Raw genomic sequence first — 23,011 nt, 5'->3', positions numbered from 1 at the left:
CATATGAAAAACAAGTCATTTATATTGGGTCAAAATACCAAATACATGAACAATTACATTAGGTCAAATAACTGAATGGATGGACAATTTATTTAAAGTTTTGTACTTTAATCTTTATGTTTTCAAAACACATAGAAACTGAAATGTTTTCTAAAGAATGATGTTGCTGAACATGAACAGTTCATTAGACAATTCTGGTTATTTCAATATCACTTCAGAAAAGGTTCATTGAGTAAATCCACAGACAGATGGAAAAGAAAAAAGTCATGATTAACTTGGAGAAGAGAAATGTGTAGGTGTTATTATACAATGATTGTATTGCTCAGTAGTTTTCATATTCTTACATGGAAAATAGATTTAAATTTTATGTTTTTTTCTCAATAAAAACTGAACTTAACTTAGAAAAAAGTTTTGATTAATTTCTTTTATAAGCTAAACATTCAGACACTAAAAATAATAGTTAATGTTTTAATGTTTTATTTTTATCAGGCTTTTCTTAGAATAGAAATTATCTATCATCTATCTATCATCTATCTGTCTATCATCTATCTATTTATCTATCTATCATCTATCATCTATCTACCTACTTATCTATGATCTATTTCTTTATCATCTATTTACCTATACTTCTATTGGAACATTGGACATTTGGTCCTGCCCAAAACCTCTATGGAGACTTTTGATCTATGCCTTGTCATGTACCATTGATAATTATGCTTCTGAGACAATATAACTACAGTGCAATTATTGGACCAATAAAATATGATAATATTTTTATGTTTTAATCGTATAAATAAAAAATAAAAATATATAGGGTGTTTGAACCCAGGGATGTTACCTAAACATGAATGTTTTTGACAGGAACAAATATCAAATACTGTTTGGCATAGATCAGACAGATATACTCAGGATTGATTTGAATTGTAGTTGGTGTGAGAGAACTAGAGAATTGGGACTGGGAAGGACGTCAATTTGGTATTTGGTGGGTGAGGAAAAAAGCCTCTCATATCCCTAAGAAATATAAGATTATAAAGTAGTTTGCACTTTCTCTTGAGAAAAGCAATTTTGAGTGACTTTAATATAATTAATTCCATTTGCATCAAATGCAACACAAATGAAATGACAGAGTAAATTCATAGATTTATTTAGCATTTAACTAAGTTCCTCCTATGTGTTGAGAAACCACAAACCCCTAGAAAATGACATAATCCCTAACACTTAGAATTTGCAGTGTAGTGTGTGAAGTGAACATCTGAACAAATAGTAACAACATAATGAGGTAAGTGCAAAGACAGAGATAGTCATGAGTTATAAAGAGCCCATAGAAAACACTGGAGTCCTAAAGGCAAAAGATAGTCATGAGTGAGTGAAGTGGACAGGGAAATAAGGGAGTAAGAAGCCTGCTTTTATATGTTGGAATAATAATCTGTGAAACTCTCTTCTGATGTGAATACATGGTTTAATTATTTCTGTTTTATTTATCCAACAAGAATACCATTTTAAAGATATTGCTGTAAAGGTGAGAAAATGATTTATTTCAATAAATTTGAATTCCCTGCTAGAGCTGTGATTGGTATTGCAGTAATCCAATAATCGGCCACAGGGGATGTTCACTCGGATCAAGGTGGACTGGAGCTGATGGAGGTAGGTAAGAGGATTTGAGGAGATTTTAGAACAGGGGTCCCCAAACTACTGCCCGCGGGCAACATGCGGCCCCCTGAGGCCATTTATCCGGCCTCCGCTGCACTTCCGGAAGGGGCACCTCTTTCATTGGTGGTCAATGAAAGGAGCACATTGACCATCTCATTAGCCAAAAGCAGGCCCATAGTTCCCATTGAAATACTGGTCAGTTTCTTCAACCAAAAAGCCCTTCAATAGAAGACTGGATAAAGAAGATGTGGCACATATACACTATGGAATACTACTCAGCCATAAGAAATGATGACATCAGATTATTTACAGCAAAATGGTGGGATCTTGATAACATTATACGGAGTGAAATAAGTAAATCAGAAAAAAAACAAGAACTACATGATTCCATACATTGGTGGAACATAAAAACGAGACTAAGAGACATGGACAAGAGTGTGGTGGTTACCAGGGGTGGGGGGAGGGAGGACGCAGGAGGGAAGGAGGGAGAGGGTTAGGGGGAGGGGGAGGGGCACAAAGAAAACTAGATAGAGGATGACGGAGGACAATCTGACTCTGGGTGAGGGGTATGCAACATAATTTAATGACAAGATAACCTAGACATGTTTTCTTTGAATATATGTACCCTGATTTATTGTCATCCCATTAACATTAATAAAAATTTATTTAAAAAAAAAAAGAAATACTGGTCAGTTTCTTGATTTAAATTTACTTGTTTTTTATTTTAAATATTGTATTTGTTCCTGTTTTGATTTTTTTACTTTAAAATAAGATATATGCAGTGTGCATAGGGATTTGTTCATAGTTTTTTTTTATAGTCCGGCCCTCCAATGGTCTGAGGGACAGTGAACTGGCCCCCTGTGTAAAAAGTTTGGGGACCACTGTTTTAGAACATAAAATCTGAAGGACACGATGTAAATGTCCATGAATGAATTTCAAGTTTCTGACATTGATATCTAAATAGATGGTGTTGCTAATTCTTGAGATTGGAAATTGAGGGATGAGATGATATTTAATTCCTTTAAAGTTTTGTAGTCCTTCTACATTTCTTGAAGTATGCTTTTAAAAAGCTAAATTCTAATCTCTCAAAAGTTTGCTTACAAAAAGTATTATAAAGTTTCTACCTTGTGTAAATTTAAGTAAATTTTATATTTAATTTTTTTCACAGCTGTTTAGATGTATGTTTGGAATTGTGTGTGTATATGTGTGTATCTGTAAATATATAAAAAAGTAGATGTTAAGATGGTTGACCTAAAACTGTCTTGAAAAGCATCTGTTTTGCTTTAGTTCATTTTACACTTTTCACAATCAATACCCGAGATTTCTGTGTCAGGGTAAAAGAGGCTGATGAATGAATAAACTAGGATCTTGAGGGAAATGAAATACTCTGGTGAAATGGAAAAAATAATCTCTCTAGAATGGTAATAGCCTAAGTTGGAAAGCATAATATTTTTTTGTATCATTCATCCAGGAAACTAGTACAGAGGATCTCCTGCTGTTCTTGTGCACGTTGGATCAAGATTAAATTCATTATTCCACCTGCTATTACTGCTCTTCTTTCTACAAATTATAATGACTAGGTAGAGAATTTATCAGAGCTCAATAAACTCTCAAGAAAAACAGAGTTATGCTGGTGTTAATTTTTTTGGCATTTTTCGAATATTTTTTATTATCAAAATGGAAAAATCTTTTTAACATCTGTAGTCAATCTGAAGTATGTCTTACATACATACACACACAAGACAAATATATATGTTATACTTAATATATATTATACCTAATAAACCAAATATTATGAGAACATCTACATTTTAATTCTCCTGTATGATTCCTTATATCAAGAGTAGAGAGAGATAAGAAATTAATTTCTAAAATATCATTGAAAAATTTTAAGATACCACTGTAAACTGTTGTTTCTAAAATGGAATGACAAAATTATATGCACATTAAAATTGAATTAGAACAATGAAAATCAGGCAATTGGATTTTCACATTTAGATTGTGTTTTGTTATAAAACAGAGTACTACAATCTACATAAATTCCAAGTAAACAGTGTTGATTAAATAGATTACTTATCTGATTAGAGTGTACGGCAAAATGTTGCCTTATGATTTTGTTGTCACTTAGCAATGATATAAAATATTTTTCTATATGTTTTCAGGTGAACAATGTGATAAGATGACAACTCTTTAATTAACTTAGGACTTGACTACCTCACCCATCTAGGGCTTTCTAGAGCTTCTCCACTAATGTCATTACTTATAAGTTAATACTTGTTAACTTGGCATTTTACAGATACATTGACAGGAAGAAATTAAAAATGAATTTTCCAAAAGTTAATTATAGATAATAAATTTTGTTTATGCAAATGTGGAAATGATTTAATTTTCCAACAACTCATACTGAGCCAGTAAATTAAAGCTTACCTTTTATTTGCTGTGTTAAATTGCCAATCAGACTGAAGGTTACTCAATTATAAGAAATCTTATGTTTCTAAGTTCTTTTGATTTTTTTTCCTTGGAAGAAATCTGAAGAACAAGCTTTGGTATTCTGAGGTACCCTAGGGATCTGAGTCAATGATACACCTATTTCTACCTTGAAATTAATCTCCCAACGCTTAAGCCAGAGTTTGGAGTAGATTAACATAATAGAAGAATTTGTGTTTTTTTACTAAATTATTCAGCCCACAAAATGTATTATTTCTATCTGGAAAATGCAGTTAAGTGTGATTTATTTTAATTTATCTCACAGAAACAAGAACAAGAATACTATTATCACCCCTCACATAGACTAATCTTTGTACCTTGATGTACCACTTACCTTTGCCTAATGATACTCACTTGGCTCAAATGTCAGTCATGTTTTCAATTCTATATTTTTTCTTACATTTTCTTCATATCACTCTTTACAGTTTATAAAAAATACACTTTTTTTGTAAATGTTTATTACCCCATTGAATTGTAAACTCAAGAAGATATTGTTTCTTTTCTTTTTTTTTTTTTAATTTTTCTGAAGTGAGAAGCAGGGAGGCAGAGAAGACAGATTCCTGAATGCCTCTGATTAGGATCCACCAGCACACCCAAAAAGAGGTGATGCTCTGCTCCATCTGGGGCATTGCTCCATTGCAACCAGAGCCATTCTAGCACCTGAGGAGGAGGCTTTGGAGCCATCCTCAGCACCTGACCAACTTTACTCTAGTGAGCCTTAGCTGCGGGAGGGGAAGAGAGAGAGGCAGAGAGAAAGGAAAGGGGAAAGGATGGAGAAACAGTTGGGTGCTTCTCCTGTGCACCCTAGCTGGGAATGGAACCCAGGACTGCCACATGCCGGACTGATGCTCTACCACTGAGCAAACTGGCCAGGGCTGTTTCTATTTTTTTATTTTAATTTTTATCCCTAGCACCTATCATGTTGCTAGACACCTTATGAATGCTCCAGTAATATTTATTTAGTAAATTGAAATATAAGTGTTCTTATAAGTTGGATATTGGATAAAATAGTAAAACTCTGACAGCTGATCTGAAGAGATATCGCTTTTTCTTATGGCTGTTTAATATGAAATATGATGGACACTGAAAGCATAATCAAATGAAAATAAAAATATGCAAGGAATTTTTTTTATGACATTTGGACATTTGTAGTTATGAAGACCAATGAAATCAAGGTATGTGGTCTTTCAGTGATCAAACTATACAAATGGAACTTAGATTACAGAGAGTAATAAGTGGTTATTTCAACAAATATACTTAATATCAAAGGTGCAAACCACTACATTAGGTACTGTGCAGATACGTTTACTTGTTTATTTGCAAAGGCAAATTACTGATTACAATCAACTTTGCAAATCTCCATTTAGTATCAATTTTGTGTAACACAAATATGTTAGACACATCCAACACACTGATAGATTCTTAAGTGAATAATTTCTCATGGAAAAGCTTGACTGAAAATATTCCAGAGTGTAATAGGAGTAAGATAGCAACCACTATTTTTAGTGTAGTTATATTAAACTTATCCAGTAATACTAACATTTTTGAAACTTTTATAAGGACTCAAATTAAATTTATTTTAAGCCTTTGGCATGTAGGCACTCGGCAGCTAATTATAAGGAAGGCCTTTTTACTTTTCAGTTTGGCTTGGTTTCTCTAACTCAAATGAAGCATATACTGTTATCACTCAAATTTCTCTTTTCTTATTGTTATTAATGTTTCTCAGTTCTTATAGGTAAGGCTGAAACTAATTTCCACATTGTGAAGTAAAGGTGGTTGAGACCATTCATTATTTTATTATTTATTTTTAAGTTTTTGACAGAGACAGAGAGAGAGAGAGAGTCAGAGATAGGGACAGATAGGGACAGACAGGTAGGAAGGGGGAGAGATGAGAAGCATCAATTCTTTATTGCAGCACCTTAGTTGTTCACTGATTACTTTCTCATACATGCCTTGACTGGGGGGGTGGGGAGATCTGGCAGAGTGGGTGACTCCTTGCTCAAGCCAGTGACCTTGGGCTCAAGCCAACAATTTTTGGGCTCAAGCCAGCGACCATGGGTGTTACGTATATGATCCCACACTCAAGCCAGCCACCCCATGCTCAAGCTGCTGAGCCTGTGCTCAAGCCAAATAAGTCCATGCTCAAGCTGTCAACCTCAGGATTTCGAACCTGGGCCCTCTGCATCCTAGTCCAACATCTTAGTTTGATGCTCTATTCAATGTGACACCCCCTGGTCATGGGAGACCCTTCTTCTTTTTCTTGGAATAACAAAGGTCATTTGAAAAGCACTAGCTTTTGACTCCCTTCTCTGTATATCTCATGATCTATTTTTCTCTTTGTTTCCTTCATCTTTTCTCTTTCTGTTTTAGCCATCCCACTGGCACAGGGTGAACCTTCACTTAAATTTGGCTTCAGGGTCAAGATTCATGACATTACACACACCAAGAGGATAGGAATACATTCTTTATTCACATAAAGGGAGTCTCTATGTGGAGAGTAGGGTGAATTTCCCAAGCTGGTGGGGAAGAGGGATGGATAAGTCTGAGACTACAGAGAAAGGAGACTAGTTTAGGATTTCTATGGTGGTTAGAAGATGGAGGAGGGGTTCAGGCCCCCAGGACATGGGCTTGCCCAGTGTAAATCTCCTGCTGGCATCAAAGAGGTAGCATTCAGACTTTCTTAAAAATTTGCTCATAGGTAGGGCAGAAGAGAAAGGTCAGTCAAAACCAAAAAGTGAATTTAGATTCTCTTTCTTTTCCTTTCTCCCATTGTCCTTTCTTCCTTTCTATGTTTTACTTGTAATGTATTCTCCTTCTCTTTCGTCTGTCACCCTTTTTTTTGGGGGGGGGTCTCATTCTAATTTAGAATTTTATGTATCTCCTAAGAAACCCAATGAATGGAGAGAAAGAAAACCCAGCATTTTCAATATTATGCCAAGCAACACAATTTATCCAAGGTGGCAACTCCTGTATCTCATACTCTCGTGTTTCTGAGCAATTGGACTTAAAAAGGTCTGTTTTCACTTCTGAACTTCCTTAATAGAGGTTCAGAGAATGTGTTACTTCCAGAAAAAAGCAAATAGTGTAAATGCTTTGATTTCAGCATACTACAGCCATCTATCTTTGAATAATTGAGCCCTACAAGAAACTATATTAGTATTGAGTAAAATAATTGTGAGTTGAAAATTTTGTGATCAATTAAAATAAAAAATTAAACAATATTTTAGAATTTTTTATATTCTAATACTGACATGACTGTCTATTAAAAAAGTCATAAGATAATCTAGTTACCAAAATTTAAGTCTATATAATTATAACCTACTCACAAAATAATACAGTTTCTCTTTCAAATCTTAGAATTTTTCTCAGGGCTTAGAATTTGAGGGCTATTTATTTATCTCATAATTTTAATCATCTGTTTATAAATAAAACAAATAATTACACTTTAGCTCTATACTTAAAAATAGCTAGCTTTATTTTTATGTATCCATGCAATTTACTTTTGACATCTTAAGGTAGAATTTAATGTTTAATAAGGCATATATTGAGGTAATGAGACTTCAATTTCAGGCTTATGACTAATTATTCACATAGTCAGTTTGTTGTGAAGCCTGAAAGATGAAGAGACTTCGGTTTTCCCATTTGCATCTGTTTCTAAGTGGAAATGACTAGATGTCATTCTGTCTCCCAGGCTATTCCCAGTTTTTTCATCTCAATACTGTTTCCAGTTTCTCTCTTTCATCCTCCCCTTCCTACATGATGTTTAGTGTGAGATAAATCTCTCTTTCTACCCCTTTGGGTTTATTTTATAATTTTTGTCACCGTACTTAAATAAAGTGTGCTTTCAATTTTATATGTCCTTTCATTAAATTATGCACAATTCCATAGACTTTCTTTCAGCACTACAATTATTTTACCAATATATAAGGTCTACTGGAAAGTTCTGTCCATTTCTATCACAAGTTTCAACATGTAAGCACATGTTTATTTGGCGCATGTGTGCCTCTCTATTTTTATCACTTAATGTATACATACTGATATAGCAAATTAACTAAAATAAAGTTGATTCATGTTAGTCTTATGTGTGAAGCGATAGTGTACCAATGGCTACTGATAAAGTTCATTTACGCCAGTGTAATTTTTATGAATTTCAACAAGGAAGAAATGCTACAGAAGCATGTCTGTTGCATCCACCATATTCCCCGGACTTAGCACCCTCCGACAATCACTTGTTTTTGTCCTTACAAAATTTTTTGAAGGGCAAAAAATTAAAAAATGAAGAAGATATCAAACAAGCACTGGTTCAATTTTTCACATCAAAAGATAAAACATTTTTCAAAAATTGCCCTCACGCTGGCAAGAAATCATTAATAATAATGGCAATTATATTATTTAATAAAGTTTATTGATGGTAAGAAAAATTTGTATTTTGTTTTATTCCAAAAGCGAACAGAACTTTCCAGTAAACCTATATTTAGATGCGTTCAAAAGAAATATTATAAGAAACGATGCTTTTTGTACTGAAGAAAATTTTAAACTATTTATGGAATAGAGAGGGAAGCTGGAGATAACATATCTATTTATTGAAGCACAGGGCTATATTTGGTACTTTTCTGTTTTAAATTGAATTTTTGGCGTGACATTGGTTCACTATATTATACATGTTTCAAATGCACAGCTCAAAAAAGCATTATCTGCATGATGCATTGTGCACCCACTGCCTCAAGCAAAGTCTCTTTCCATCCCCATTTCCCCATCCTGGCTGACCTCCTCCTACTTCCTACCCAGCTTTCTCTCTGGCTATCACCATACTGTTGTGTTTGTATTTTATATATATATATATATATGTGTGTGTGTGTGTGTGTGTGTATGTAATTTTTGCTTAATTCCTTTACCTACTTCATTTAGCCCCTAAGCCACCTGTTTCTGGTAGCTGTCAGTCTGTTTCATGTATCCATGCCTCTGTTTTTGTTTGTCAGTTTATTGTGTTCATTAGATTCCACATATAAGCGAGATAATATGGTGTTTATCTTTCTCTTACTGGCTTATTTCACTTAGCTTAATGATCTCTGGGTCCATCCATAGTTTCACAAAAAGCAAGGTTTTCTTTTTTACAACTGAGTATTATTTCATTATGTAAATGTACCACAGCTTTTTTACCTAGTCATCTACTGATGGGCACTTCAGCTGTTTCCATATCTTGGCTATAGTAAATAACAATCAATGAAAAAAACATAAAATTTAGTTAGGAAATATATATACAGACACAAACACATATATACATATATACAATGATTCATAAAGAATAAAAGTAGATTTTATTTGGTAATAAAATTCACTTGAATATTTATTTAAAAATTTTTATTCTGTTGTTTTCCAATAGACTTTATCCATTAACCTTTTGTTTTTTGTGTTTCATTAGAATTTTTGATTGCTAATAACTTGTGGTCAGGTCTCTACTATGAAATTTAGAATGTGTGTGCATAAAATATATTAATGTGTATACATATATAATATGCACAAATCATCAAATATATGTTAACATATCATTTCTGATTCAGAAAAACTAATATTTTTGATGAGTTGTTCTTGGTTATGGCCATGAGCCAAACCTTGTTCAAATGTCAATATATCAGAATTCCAGATCTTATACTGGTATATTTGATTTTATTCTCTGCAATTCATTGCAAGTTTATGAAGCTTAATAATATCAAAGCTTATATGACATGACTCATTAATTTACACTTGCTGCTCAAATTGCCTTACATACTTATGCTAATCAATCTTCATTGCATCTCTCTGAGTAGGGCCTACTGTGTTCCCATTTGACAAATGACAAAAGGTACACACAACAGGATTGGAATACTGTCCAAAGAAAGTATTGAGATTGGGTTCCAGATAATCTATATCTCGTCAAATAAAATCATAATCACAAAATTTATTTTGCATGTTTGACACCAAGACTTTTTATAACAAATACTATATTTTTCTCTGCACTTGTTTTTAATTTATCTCTGCTTCTTTTTAACCCTTAAAATATTCATTTTCTTATTTAATGTAGGTGAAGAAAAATATTTAGTGGCATTTACTCTAATATGCTCAGTATATAACCTTATTGTTAATATTATAATTATCAATGGGGATGTCACAAATTTGACTTTATATTGTTTGTAGAATTAAAAAACAAACTTTAAAATTTTATACTCTGTTTTGGTTCTTCCTCTGCATTATTATTACTCACTTATAGTTAATCTAACTGTACAGTTAAACTTTTAAAAACTAACCATGTACTTATTTATAGTGTGTCTGAAAAATTCTCATTGACTATATTGTTAAATGTTTTGTCATGCCTCTTGGCAGCATAAATAATATAGACCAAAGAGTAGTGTAAAATTTTTTCACATATTAAAATAACTAAAATGAGGGTTTAAAAAATTTACAGTTATACTAAGCATCCAAGTATGACTTTGGTTTCTTTTTTATTCTTATGAGGAGAAAGAAATGGAACATCTTATCTAGAAAATTTGATTATAACTGTCTACCGATTGCTATAATTCATAATTATCATAAAAATGCCTCTGGAGTGAAATGGCAATTTAATAGTTGCATAAAGGCAGTCAGCTACAGTATACAAAACTGTATGTCTTTTATAAGGCTACAGGGTCTTAAATAAATAGTTCTGCTAAACCAATAAAATGTTGGCACAATAAAATTACCTACTCAACAGACTTCTCGAGTGTGTTTTGCTAAATTGCCTTGACACATTTGAAATTACTGGGTTTGGAGTTTTCTAATAGTTAATGATTTGCATTATCATCTGAGATAATTAAATATTTTTCTTATTCAGTACAAACTCTCTTGTGCAAATTTTTGTGAGGATAACTTGTGCTTTATTAAGTAAAAACTACTGTTTGACTCTCCGAATCTCATTCAAAAAATAAAAACTTTATGACTTGTATTCCAAGTGGTCACATATTCATAAACTTACCAGGTTAAATGTTTGGATAAAGAATTCTTGACTAAACAAAAAGCTTTGAACTAGAAATAAAAAGATAAAATAATTTCAAGTCTGATACCTTTATATCTAGAAAACTCAATGTTCAGAACATTTGAGATATTTATCAACAGACAAGATTGGGTCTTTTTTCTTTTTCTTTTTATACCATACCCTGAGAACAATATGTATCTGCTATTAAGAAGTATATAAAAGTAGTGTTACTATTCTTTCTTCACTTGATCTTTGCCAAAAGGCTGAGAAGCGATGTTACTATTTTTTTTTAATTTTTTTTTAAATTTATTTATTCATTTTTAGAGAGGAGAGAGACAGAGAGGGAGAGAGAGGAGAGAGGGAAGGGGGAGGAGCTGGAAGCATCAACTCCCATACGTGCCTTGACCAGGCAAGCCCAGGGTTTCGAACCGGCGACCTCAGCATTTCCAGGTCGACGCTTTATCCACTGCGCCACCACAGGTCAGGCTATGTTACTATTCTTTCTTAAAGTAAGTCATAATGAATAGAAAATGCCCTTTGATATAATTTATCATTTTAAAAAAATTATTAATTTTTATTTATTATGTTAACATGAATTCAAGTGTCTTATTCAACATAACATCCTCATTCCCCTCCCATGTCTCCCATTACATGTCTTTTGCCCTGCTCCTCCAAACTCCCTCCCCTTTCCTTCTGAGATTTGCTGTCCACTTATCTGTATTTATGTGTTATAATTTATCTTTAGATAGGAAACTGATAAGTGCTTTGTTATCTTTACCAGAGCTCTTAGGAGACAACCATAGACAAATTCACACCAAGGACTTTCAATTCTGTGGTTAATTTGCCTCCTTTTATGCTGAGTTAGAGCATTGTGTCATTTATTTTATTACAGCCTTTAAAATTTCTGTTGGAATACTGTTCTGCCATTTCTGGCTATTAGGCGACGTTTTTCAAAGGAAACAATAAAGCATTTACTTAGGAAAGTTGAGCAAGTCTTAAATAATTGTTTTTTACTTCTCATTCTTTCCATGGATTTTAGAACATTATTTTTAATATTATCCTAAATGTACACATAAGGTTTCCAGGATAGAAAGGATATTACTTACACATAGCATATAAACATGGGGCTTCTTGGCACCCTAATTTTTTATTTATTTATGATTTTAATTTGTGTTTTACATAGATTCAAGTGACCCACAGAATATATCTCCCCTCATCACCTTACTCCTCTGCAACCCCCCTGCAGCCCCATTCCCCAATGCCTTGCCCCGTTCCTTCCAAGATTTGCTGTACTGTTCCTATAATGCTATTATGTGTATATAATTTCATTACTCTCTTTCCCTTCTCTGATCCCATCTTCTCTTCTACTTTCCCTCTGACGGCTTTCCCTCTGGCCCCTTTCATCCCGACTCTGCTTCTGCTCTGTTGCTCAGTTCACATTTTTCATTAGATTCCTTAAATGGGTGAGGTCATATGACATTTTTCTTTCTCTGTCTGGCTTATTTCACTTAGCATGATAGTTTCCAGGTCCATCCATGTTGTCCCAAAAGGGAAGATTTCCTTCTTCCTCACTACCACATAGTATTCCATTGTCTATATGTACCATTGCTTTTTAATCCACTCGTCCACTGAAGGACACTTGGGCTATTCCCAGATCTTGTCTATTGTAAACAATGCTGCAGTAAACATGGGGGTACATTTCTTCTTTTGAATCAGTGATTTGATATTCTTAGGATATACTCCTAAAAGTGGGATAGCTGGGTCAAAGGGAAGTTTCATTTTTAATTTTTTTTTGAGGAATCTCCATACAGTTTTCACAGGCTGCACCAGGCTGCATTCCCACCAGCAGTGCAGGAGGGTTCTCTTTTCTCCACATCCTCGCCAGCACTTATTCTGTGTTGTTTTGTTGATGAGAGCCATTCTGATAGGTGTGAGGTGGTATTCTTTGTGATTTTAATTTGCATTTCTTTAATGATTAGTGATGAACATTTTTTCATATGCCCATTGGCCACCTGTATGTCCTCTTTGGAGAAGTGTCTATTCATTTCTTTTGCCCATTTTCTGATTGGATTGTTTGTCTTCCTGGTGTTGAATTTTACAAGTTCTTTATAAATTTTGGTTATTAACCCCTTATCAGATGTATTGGTGAATATATTCTCCCATTGTGTGGGTTGTCTTTTTATTTTGTTAACGGTGCCTTTTGCTGTGCAAAAACTTTTTAGTTTCATATAGTCCCATTTGTTCATCTTGTCTTTTATTTCACCTGCCTATCGGGATAAATAAGCAAATATATTGCTACGAGAGATGTCGGACAGTTTGCTGCCTATGTTTTGTTCCAAGATGTTTATGGTTTCATGACTTACATTTAAGTCTTTTATTCATTTTGAATTTACTTTTCTGAATTGTGTAAATTGGTAATTCAGTTTCATTTTTTTTGTTAGTACCTAGTACCTGTCCAATTTCCCAACACCATTTGTTGAAGAGGCTGTCTTTACTCCATTGTATGCTCTTACCTCCTTTGTCAAATATCAGTTGTCCATATAGGTATGGGTTTATTTCTGTGTTATCTGTTCTGTTCCATTGATCTGCATAACTGTTCTTTTGCCAGTACCAGGTTGTTCTGAGTATGATGGCCTTGGCCTGACCAGGCAGTGGCGCAGTGGATAGAGCATCAGACTGGGATGCAGAGTATGATGGCCTTGGACTATAACATGATATAAGGAAGTGTGATACCACCCACTTGTTCTTCTTTTTCAGGATTGCTGAGGCTATTTGTGTTCTTTTTTGGATCTATATAAAATTTTGGAATATTTTTTTCTATATCTTTGAAGTATGTCATTGATATTTTGATAGGAACTGCATTGAATTTATAGATTGCTTTGGGTAATATAAACATTTTAATGATGTTTTTTTTCCTATCCATGAACAGGGTATATGCTTCTATTTGTTTTTATCTTCCCTGATTTTCTTTAACAGTGTTTTAGAATTTTCTGATTATAAATCTTTAACCTCTTGTGTTAAATTTACTCCTAGGCACTTTATTTTTTTTGCTGCAGTAGTGAAGAGGATTATTTTCTTAATTTCTCTTTCAGACAATTCATTGTTGGTGTATAAAAATGCCACTGATTTCTGAATATTGATTTTATATCCTGCCACCTTGCTAAATTTATTTATCAGGTCCAGTAGTTTTTTTGCCTGAGACTTTAGGGTTTTCTACGTACAGTATCATTTCATCAGCAAATATTGATAGTTTTACTTCTTCTTTTCCAGTATGGATGCCTTTTATCCCTTCCTCTTGTCTGATTCTGTGGCCATGACTTCTAGAACTATGTTGAATAAGAGTGGTGAAAGGGGGCACCCTTGCCTTTTTCCTGATCTTAAGGGGATTGGTTTTAATTTTTGTCCATTGATTATGATGTTGGCTTTGGGTTTCTCATAGATGGCCTTTATTATGTTCAGGTATAATCTTTGTATCTCTACTTTGCTGAGAGTTTTTATCATAAATGGGTGCTGGATTTTATCAAATGCGTTTTTGACATCTATTGATATTATCATGTCATTTTTATCCTTTCTTTTGTTTATGTGTTGAATCACATTGATTGATTTGCTGATATTGTACCAGCCTTGTCTCCCTAGAATAAATCCCACCTGATCATGATGTATGATTTTTCTCATGTATTGCTAGATCTGGTTTGCTAATATTATGTTGAGAATTTTAGCATCTAAATTCTATACTGGTCTATAGTTTTCTTTCTTTGTAGTGTCTTTGCCTGGTTTTGGAATACTATTAATTTCTCCTCATAAAAGGATTTTGGAAGTCTTCCCTCTTCTTGAATTTTATGAAATAGCTTGTGAAGGATAGGAGATAGTTTTTCTTTGAATATTTGGTATAATTTGCCGGTGAAGCTATTGGCCCAGGACTTTTGTTTGTTGGTAGTTTTTTGATAACTGTTTCAATCTCATTTAATGAAATTGGTCTGTTTAGGTTTTCTGATTCTTCTATATTAATTTTTGAAAGATTATATGTTTTGAGGAATTTGTCAATTTTGCCTAGGTTGTCTAATTTTTTGGCATACTGTTCTTCATAGTATTTTCTTACAATATTTTGTATTTCTGCTGTGTCAGTTGTTACTTCTCCTCTCTCATTTCTAATTTTATTTATTTGGGTCCTCTCTCTTTATTTCTTGGTGAGTCTGGTTAAAGGTTCATCAATTTTGTTTTTTTTTTCAAAGAACCAGCTCTTGGTTTCATTGCTTCTCTATATTGTTTTTTAGCCTCTATGTATGTCATTTATTTTACTCTGATCTTTATTATTTCCTTCCTTCTACTTCCTCTGGGTTTTACTTGCTGTTATTTTTCTAGTTCTTTTAGATACAGGGTTAAATTGTTTATTTGAGTTTTTTTTTTTTAGCTTCTTAAGGTATGCCTGTAGTGCTATTAACTTCCCTCTCAGTACTGCTTTTGCTGTGTACCATAAATTTTGTGTTGTTTTATGTCACTTTCATTTGTTTCAAGGAAATTTTTTATTTCTCCCTTGATTTCATTGTTAACCCATTCATTATTTAGTAACATACTTTTCAGTTTCCAAGTGTTTGAGTGTTTTTCCATTTTTCTAATGTATTTGATTTCTAGTTTTATGCCATTGTGATCTGAGAAGATGCTTGATATGATTTCAAGCATCTTAAATTTTTTGAGACTCCTTTTGTGTCCCAGCATGTGTTCTATCTTAGAGAATGTACCATGAGCCCTTGAAAAGAATGTATATTCTGTTGCTTTAGGGTAAAGGTTATGAAGATATCTGTTAAGTCCAGTTTATCTAGTATGTCCTTTAAGTCTGCTGTTTCTTTGTTAATTTTCTTTCTTGAAGATCTATCCCAGGGGTCGGGAGCCTATGGCTCGCAAGACAGATATGGCTCTTTTCATGGCTGCATCTAGTTCACAGACAAATTTTAATAAAAAAATAATAACGTTAAAAATATAAAACATACTCATGTATTACAATCCATTCATTTCCTACCGCTCATGTTCATGGTTGTGGATGGCTGGAACCAATCACAGCTGTCCTCTGGGACAACAAATTTTTATTGGATAATGCACAATGTACACAGGTTGTTGTATGGCTCTCATGGAATTACATTTAAAAATATGTAGCATTCATGGTTCTCTCAGACAAAAAGGTTCCCGACCCCTGATCTATCCAGTGATGTTAGTGGGGTATTAAAATCCCATACCATTATAGTATTTCTGTTGACCTCACCTTTTATGTCCATCAAAATCTGCTTTATGTATTTAGGTGCGCCTTTATTAGGTGCATACATATTTATAATGATTATATCTTTCTGTTGGATCCCCCCCTTTGTTCTGTTTACAGCAGGCCCATTAATATTTCTTATAGCATTGGTTTGGTTGTAATGAATTCCTTGAGTTTTATTTTGTGTAGGAAGCTTTTTATTTATTCTTCAATTTTAAATGATAGCCTTGCTGGATAGAGAAGTCTTGGTTGTAGGCTCTTATTTTGCATTACTTTGAATATATTATCTTGCCATTCCTTTATGGCCTCTAATGTTTCTGTTGAGAAGTCAGATGTCATCCTTATGGGGGCTCCTCTGTATTTAATAGACTGCTTTTCTCTTGCAGCTTTTAGTATTCTTTCTTTATCTCTTAAGTTTAGTATTTTAATTATAATGTGTCATGGTGTTGGCCTTTTTGGGTTCATTTTCAATGGAACACTTTGTGCTTCTTGAACTTCTGTGACTTTTTCCTTCATCAATTTAGGGAAGTTTTCAGCTATGATATTGTCAATCATATTTTCTATCACTTGTTCTTTCTCTTCTCCTTCAGGAACCCCTATGCTGCAGATGTTATTTCTTTTCATGTTGTCACAGAGCTTTCTTAGAGTTTCCTCAGACTTTTTGAGCCTCTTTTCTTTTTGCTGCTCTGCTTTTGTGCTTTTATTTATCTTGTCCTCTAACTCTCTGATTCAATCCTCAGCTTCACCCACCCTGCTTTTAATTCCTTCCAGTGTGGTCTTCATTTCTGATATTTTATTTTTCATTTCTGACTGATTCTTTTTTATTATTTCAATGTCCTTTTTTTATACTTGCTATCTTTTTATTTAGGTGCTTGTTATGTCCATCTATTGTTGTTCTAAGATCTTTAAGAATCCTAACAATCATTATTTTAAACTCTACATCTGGTAATTTGGTTATTTTTGACTCATTCAAGTCTTTTTCTGGGAATTATTCTTGATTCATTTGGGTTGCATTTCTCTGCCTTTTCATTTTGTCTGTGTATAAGAAGGGTGTGGCCACAAGAGTCTGATGGTGTGGCCTCTGTGTCACCTAAGTATGGTCTGTATGCAGGCCCACTACCCCCTCTGCTGCTGCCATGGGCATTCAAGCATGGGTGTTGCTGGTACCAACCTGCTTTGGCATTTGTTGCAGTTTCAGCCTTGCCTCTGAGGGCTGGACTGTGTTCGTGTGCCTGAGCTGCAAGCCTTGGCCAGCCTAGCCTTCACACCTTGCGTGAGGGCAGGTCTGTGCTCAATGCCTGGGCTGCAAGCCCTGGCCGGCCCCAGCCTTTGTCCTGACTCATGGGTGAGACTGCATTCACGTGTTTGGGTTGTAAGTTTTTTCTGATCCCCTGCCTCCACCCAGCCCCCACGGACAGGACTGCTCTCCTGTGTCTGGTCTAAAAGCCTTGGCTGGCTCTGGCCTTTGCCTTGCACCTGAAGACAGGACTGCTCTTGCTTGCTCAGCCTGCAGCTGCTGCTCAGACTGCATTCATTGGACTTTTCTGCCACTGTGGCCGCCCTCAGACTTTGCCCCCAGCTGGCAGGACTGCACTCGCGATGGGCCTCAGTCACCACTGGCCTCTGCCTTCTGCCTCTGTGGGCAGGACTGTGTGAGCATTCAGCAGTGTGAGTGGTGGTGATGCAGCTTAGACCTTAGCATGCAATACTGTATTCCTAATGGCTCCCTGCTTATAAGTGACTGCTCTAAGTGCAGCAGGAGAGCTTCTGTTTGGCTGGTGACCTGCTTCTCTTTGCTGGTGTTGCTGGTTTCAGAAAAAATGTTCACTTTTGATTTGAGGAGTGACTCAGCCCACGGGTTAAGGTGGCTGTCTCTCAAAGTGTTTCTCTCTGTGAATCCTAGATTACACTCTCTTTCTGCTACTCTGGTCCCCTCATCTCTTTCTGTCCCTCAAAGCTCTGGGTAAGTGGTTGTAAAAAAGGTTTTCTGCACAGTCCCTTTAAGAAGAATCCTGGGACTGAGAAATCTGTTTCTTTCTCGCAAACAGTATCCAGGCTTTTTTTGCAGCTAAATACTGTCTGTATGCCTCTTCTAGGCTCTGGGGATGCAGGCTGGGGCTTCATTCCTGGGGCCCTGAACCCTCCCCTCTCCACTAAACTCACTTCCTGCCACGCGAGTCTCTCCAGGCTTCTATTTGCTCCTGGAGATGGGCAACCTTTTCTGTGTTTCTGCTTTTCCTACCTGTCTCAGTGTGGCTTCTATAGTGATCCTTGGTGAAAGAGTCCTCTTAGTTTAGTCCAAAGTTGGTTTTTCCAGATGATTGTTCTTAAAATTAAGTTATAATCCACTTTAGTTTTGGGAGGTGAAAGTTGGTACATCCGCCTACTCCATTGCCATCTGTCTGACTTCGGCACCCTGTTTTGTTGACCTGGCAGTGAATCAATGTGATTGAGGTCTTATACTCCACACACTGTTTTATATTATGAGTGAGGAAGCCAGTAAAAAGTACCTGGGCTCTTTGTTCCTTGTGGAGGATGTTTTTACTCTAACCCCTTAGAATGAATATTTATCAATTCCCTTCACTATTGTAATAACAAAAAAATAAAGTACCTAGGAGTAAATTTAACCAAAGAGGTTAAAGACTTGTACTCAGAAAATTGTAAAACATTCATAAAGAAAATCAAGGAAGATACAAACAAATGGAAGCATATATCATGTTCATGGATAGTAAGGATAAACATTACTAAAATGTCTATATTACCCAAAGCAATTTATAAGTTCAATGCAATTTCTATTAAAATACCATTGACATACTTCAAAAATATAAAACAAATATTCCAACAATTTATATGGAGCCATAAAGAACATGAATAGCCTCAGCAATCTTAAAAAAGAAGAATAAAGTGGGGGGTATCACACTTCCTGATATCAAGTTATACTACAAGACCATTGTATTCAAAACAGCTTGGTACTGCATAAGAATAGATATAGAGATCAATGAAACAGAACAGAGAACCCAGAAATAAACCCATGCCTTTATAGTCAATTGATATTTGATAAAGGAGGTAAGAGCATACAATGGAGTAAAGACAACCTGTTTAACAAATGGTGTTGGGAAAATTGGACAGGTACTTGAAAAACAATGAAACTAGACCACCAACTTATACCATTTACAAAAATAAACTCAAAATTGATAAAAAGACTTAAATATAAGTCATGAAACCATAAACATCTTGGAAGAAAACATAGGCAGTAAGCTCTCTGGTATCTCTTGTAGCAATATTTTTGCTGATTTATCTCCACAGGCAAATGAAATAAAGGACAGGATGAACAAATGGGACTATATGAAAATAATAAGCTTTTGCACAGCAAAAGGCACCATTAATAAAATAAAAAGACAACCCACACAATGAGAGAATATATTCACCAATACATCTGATAAGGGGTTAATAACCAAAATTTATAAAGAACTTGTAAAACTCAATACCAGGAAAGTAAACAAAATGGCCAATAAGCATATGAAAAAAAATGTTCAACATCACTAATCATTAGAGCAGGGGTCCCCAAAATTTTTATACAGGGGGCCAGTTCACTGTCCCTCAGACCATTGGAGGGCCAGACTAAAAAAAAATCTATGAACAAATCCCTACTCACACTGCACATATCTTATTTTAAAGTAAAAAAACAAAATGGGAACAAATACAATATTTGAAATAAAGCACAAGTAAATTTAAATCAACAAACTGACCATTATTTCAATGGGAACTATGGGCCTGCTTTTGGCTAATGAGATGGTCAATGTGTTCCTCTCACTGACCACCAATGAAAGAGGTGCCCCTTCCAGAAGTGTGGTGGGGACCAGATCAATGGCCTCAGGGGGCATGTGGCCCATAGTTTGGGGATTCCTGCATTAGAGAAATGCGAATTAAAACCATAATGAGATACCACCACCTCACACCTGTCAGAATAGCATTCCTTAACAAAATAACACATAATAAGTGCTGGAGAGGATGTGAAGAAAGGGAACCCTCCTGCATTGCTGGTGGGAATGCAGACTGGTGCAGCCATTGTGGAAAACAGTATGGAGATTCCTCAAAAAATTAAAAATGTGGCCTGTTTCCATGTAGCAGCTCTGTATCACTGGAGGAGAGATGTGTTCCAGATCCTTTCAAGACTCCTGGTCTTGGCCCTGGCCGGTTGGCTCAGTGGTAGAGCTTCGGCCTGGCGTGTGGGGGACCTGGGTTCGATTCCCGGCCAGGGCACATAGGAGAAGTGCCCATTTGCTTCTCCACCCCCCTCCTCCTTCCTCTCTGTCTCTCTTCCCCTCCCGCAGCCAAGGCTCCATTGGAGCAAAGATGGCCTGGGCGCTGGGGATGGCTCCTTGGCCTCTGCCCCAGGCGCTAGAGTGGCTCTGGTCACAGCAGAGAGACACCCCAGAGGGGCAGAGCATCACCCCCTGGTGGTCAGAGCGTTGCCCCTGGTGGGCACGCCGGGTGGATACCGGTCGGGCGCATGTGGGAGTCTGTCTGACTGTCTCTCCCCATTTCCAGCTTCAGAAAAATACAAAAAAAAAAAAAAAAAAAAGACTCCTGGTCTTTTGGGCGTGATGCAAATCGAGTGAGGGAAGAAGAAGGAAAATCTCTCAGATTCTTACAGGATTGATTTATTAAAAAAGGAAATAATAGAAAAATACTCAACATGCAAATGTCTTTTGAGGAGAATGAAGGAAACCCACAGAACATGCCAAGGGCCAACAGAGAGCACCCTTTGGAGGATATACCCCAGGAGGCAAGAGGGGATCCTCAACCTTTCCGGGAAGGAGTGAGCCAGGAAGCAGCAGGAAACTTTTGAGGGGGCCCACTCAGCTGGTCCAAGAATTTAAAGAGGACACTCCCATTAGGTATTTGGACCCTGAAGAAATGCTGAGAGGAGTAGATGAGTTAGAAAGGCTTAGGAAAGAAATAAGAAGAGTAAGAAACAAGTTTGTGATGATGCATTGGAAGCAAAGACATTCACACAGACGTCCTTATCCTGTGTGCTTTAGGCCTTTAATTTTTTTTTTTTTCTTGTATTTTTCTGAACCTGGAAACGGGGAGGCAGTCAGACAGACTCCCGCATGCACCCGACCGGGAATCACCCAGCACGCCCACCAGGGGGCGATGCTCTGCCCATCCGGGTCGTCGGTCTGTCGCGACCAGAGCCACTCTAGTGCCTGGGGCAGAGGCCAAGGAGCCATCCCCAGCGCCCGGGCCATCTTTTGCTCCAATGGAGCCTCGGCTGCGGGAGGGGAAGAGAGAGACAGAGAGGAAGGAGAGGGGGAGGGGTGGAGAAGCAGATGGGCGCTTCTCCTGTGTGCCCTGGCTGGGAATCGAACCCGGGACTTCCGCATGCCAGGCCGACGCTCTACCACTGAGCCAACTAGCCAGGGCCTGAATTCTTTCTTTCTTTTTTTTTTTTCTTTTTTTTTTTTTTTTAATCTGATAGTAAAATCTTCCCCCTGCTTTCTTTCTGTTAGCATTTTCTGACATATCTTTTACCTTCCTTTTACTTTAAATCAGCCAGTGAAATTTTGTTTTAGGCAGTTTTTTTATTACCAGCATCTTACTGGATTTTGTATTTTGATTCACTCTCCAGGCCTATTTTTCAATTGGGCAGTTTCACACAAATGCATGAAAATATGTTAATTCCATATTGTAACACATAACAAGTTACAAAGCAGTATATTTAGTATCAGCTCTCAAATGTAGGATAAAAACGCAAACGGTGTGTGTGTGTGTATGTGTATACATACATACGTCCAAAACTTAACTGTGCATATTTCTGTGTGATTTGAGTTTTCTTTTTCCTTAATACGTATTTTTTAATGAACATGTGCCGCAAACGGAATTTAAAATTTTTTAATAAGAGAATCAAGTAATTTGCAGCCAGCATATAGGGGCAATGGCAGCACCTAAACTCTTGATTGAAGTAACTATTAAAATGTAAAACTGAAATTACCTCTGAATTTTCTTAATCAGAGAAATAAAACTGGCCATTATTACAGAAAAAAAATTAAAAATGCAAATGCCCTTTGACCCAGCTATCCCACTATTAGAAATAGATCCTATGAATACCAAATCACTGATTAAAAGAAGAAATGCATTCCCATGTTTATTGTAGCAATGTTTACCATAGCCAAGATCTGGAAACAGCCCAAGTGTTTGTCAGTGGGCAAGTGGATTTAAGTGCAATGTTACATATATACAGTGAAATACTACGTGACCATGAGGATGAAGGAAATCTTACCTTTTGCAACAACATGAATGGACTTGGAAATTATCATGCTATGTAAAATAAGCCAGGCAGAGAAAGAAAAATATCATATGACCTCACTCATTTGAGGAATTCAATGAACAATATGAACTGAGGAACATAACAGAGGCAGAGGCGGGATCAAAGGGATCAGAGGGAAAGAGGTCAGCGGGAAAGGGGAAGGGGGAAAGAGATCAGAGGGAAAGGGGAAGAGAAGATCAGAGGGAAAGGGGAAGGGGGAAAGAGGTCAGGGGGAAAGGGATCAAAGGGACCAGAGGGAAAAAAGTCAGAGGGAAAGAGGTCAGAGGGAAAGGGGAAGAGAAGATGGGATCAGAGAAGGGAA

The 23,011-nt window shown here is 36.0% G+C and overlaps 1 pseudogene; it reads left to right on the top strand.

Annotated features, from left to right (window-relative positions):
- Positions 1–21,075: 21,075 nt before the first annotated feature.
- Positions 21,076–22,708, top strand: LOC136391792 (transcription elongation factor A protein-like 8; annotated as a pseudogene).
- Positions 22,709–23,011: the final 303 nt, after the last annotated feature.

This window comes from Saccopteryx leptura, chromosome 2 (genome assembly GCF_036850995.1).
Source record: "Saccopteryx leptura isolate mSacLep1 chromosome 2, mSacLep1_pri_phased_curated, whole genome shotgun sequence".
Classification (NCBI taxonomy): Eukaryota; Metazoa; Chordata; class Mammalia; order Chiroptera; family Emballonuridae; genus Saccopteryx; species Saccopteryx leptura.
This window is presented reverse-complemented; position numbering and strand designations above follow the sequence as displayed.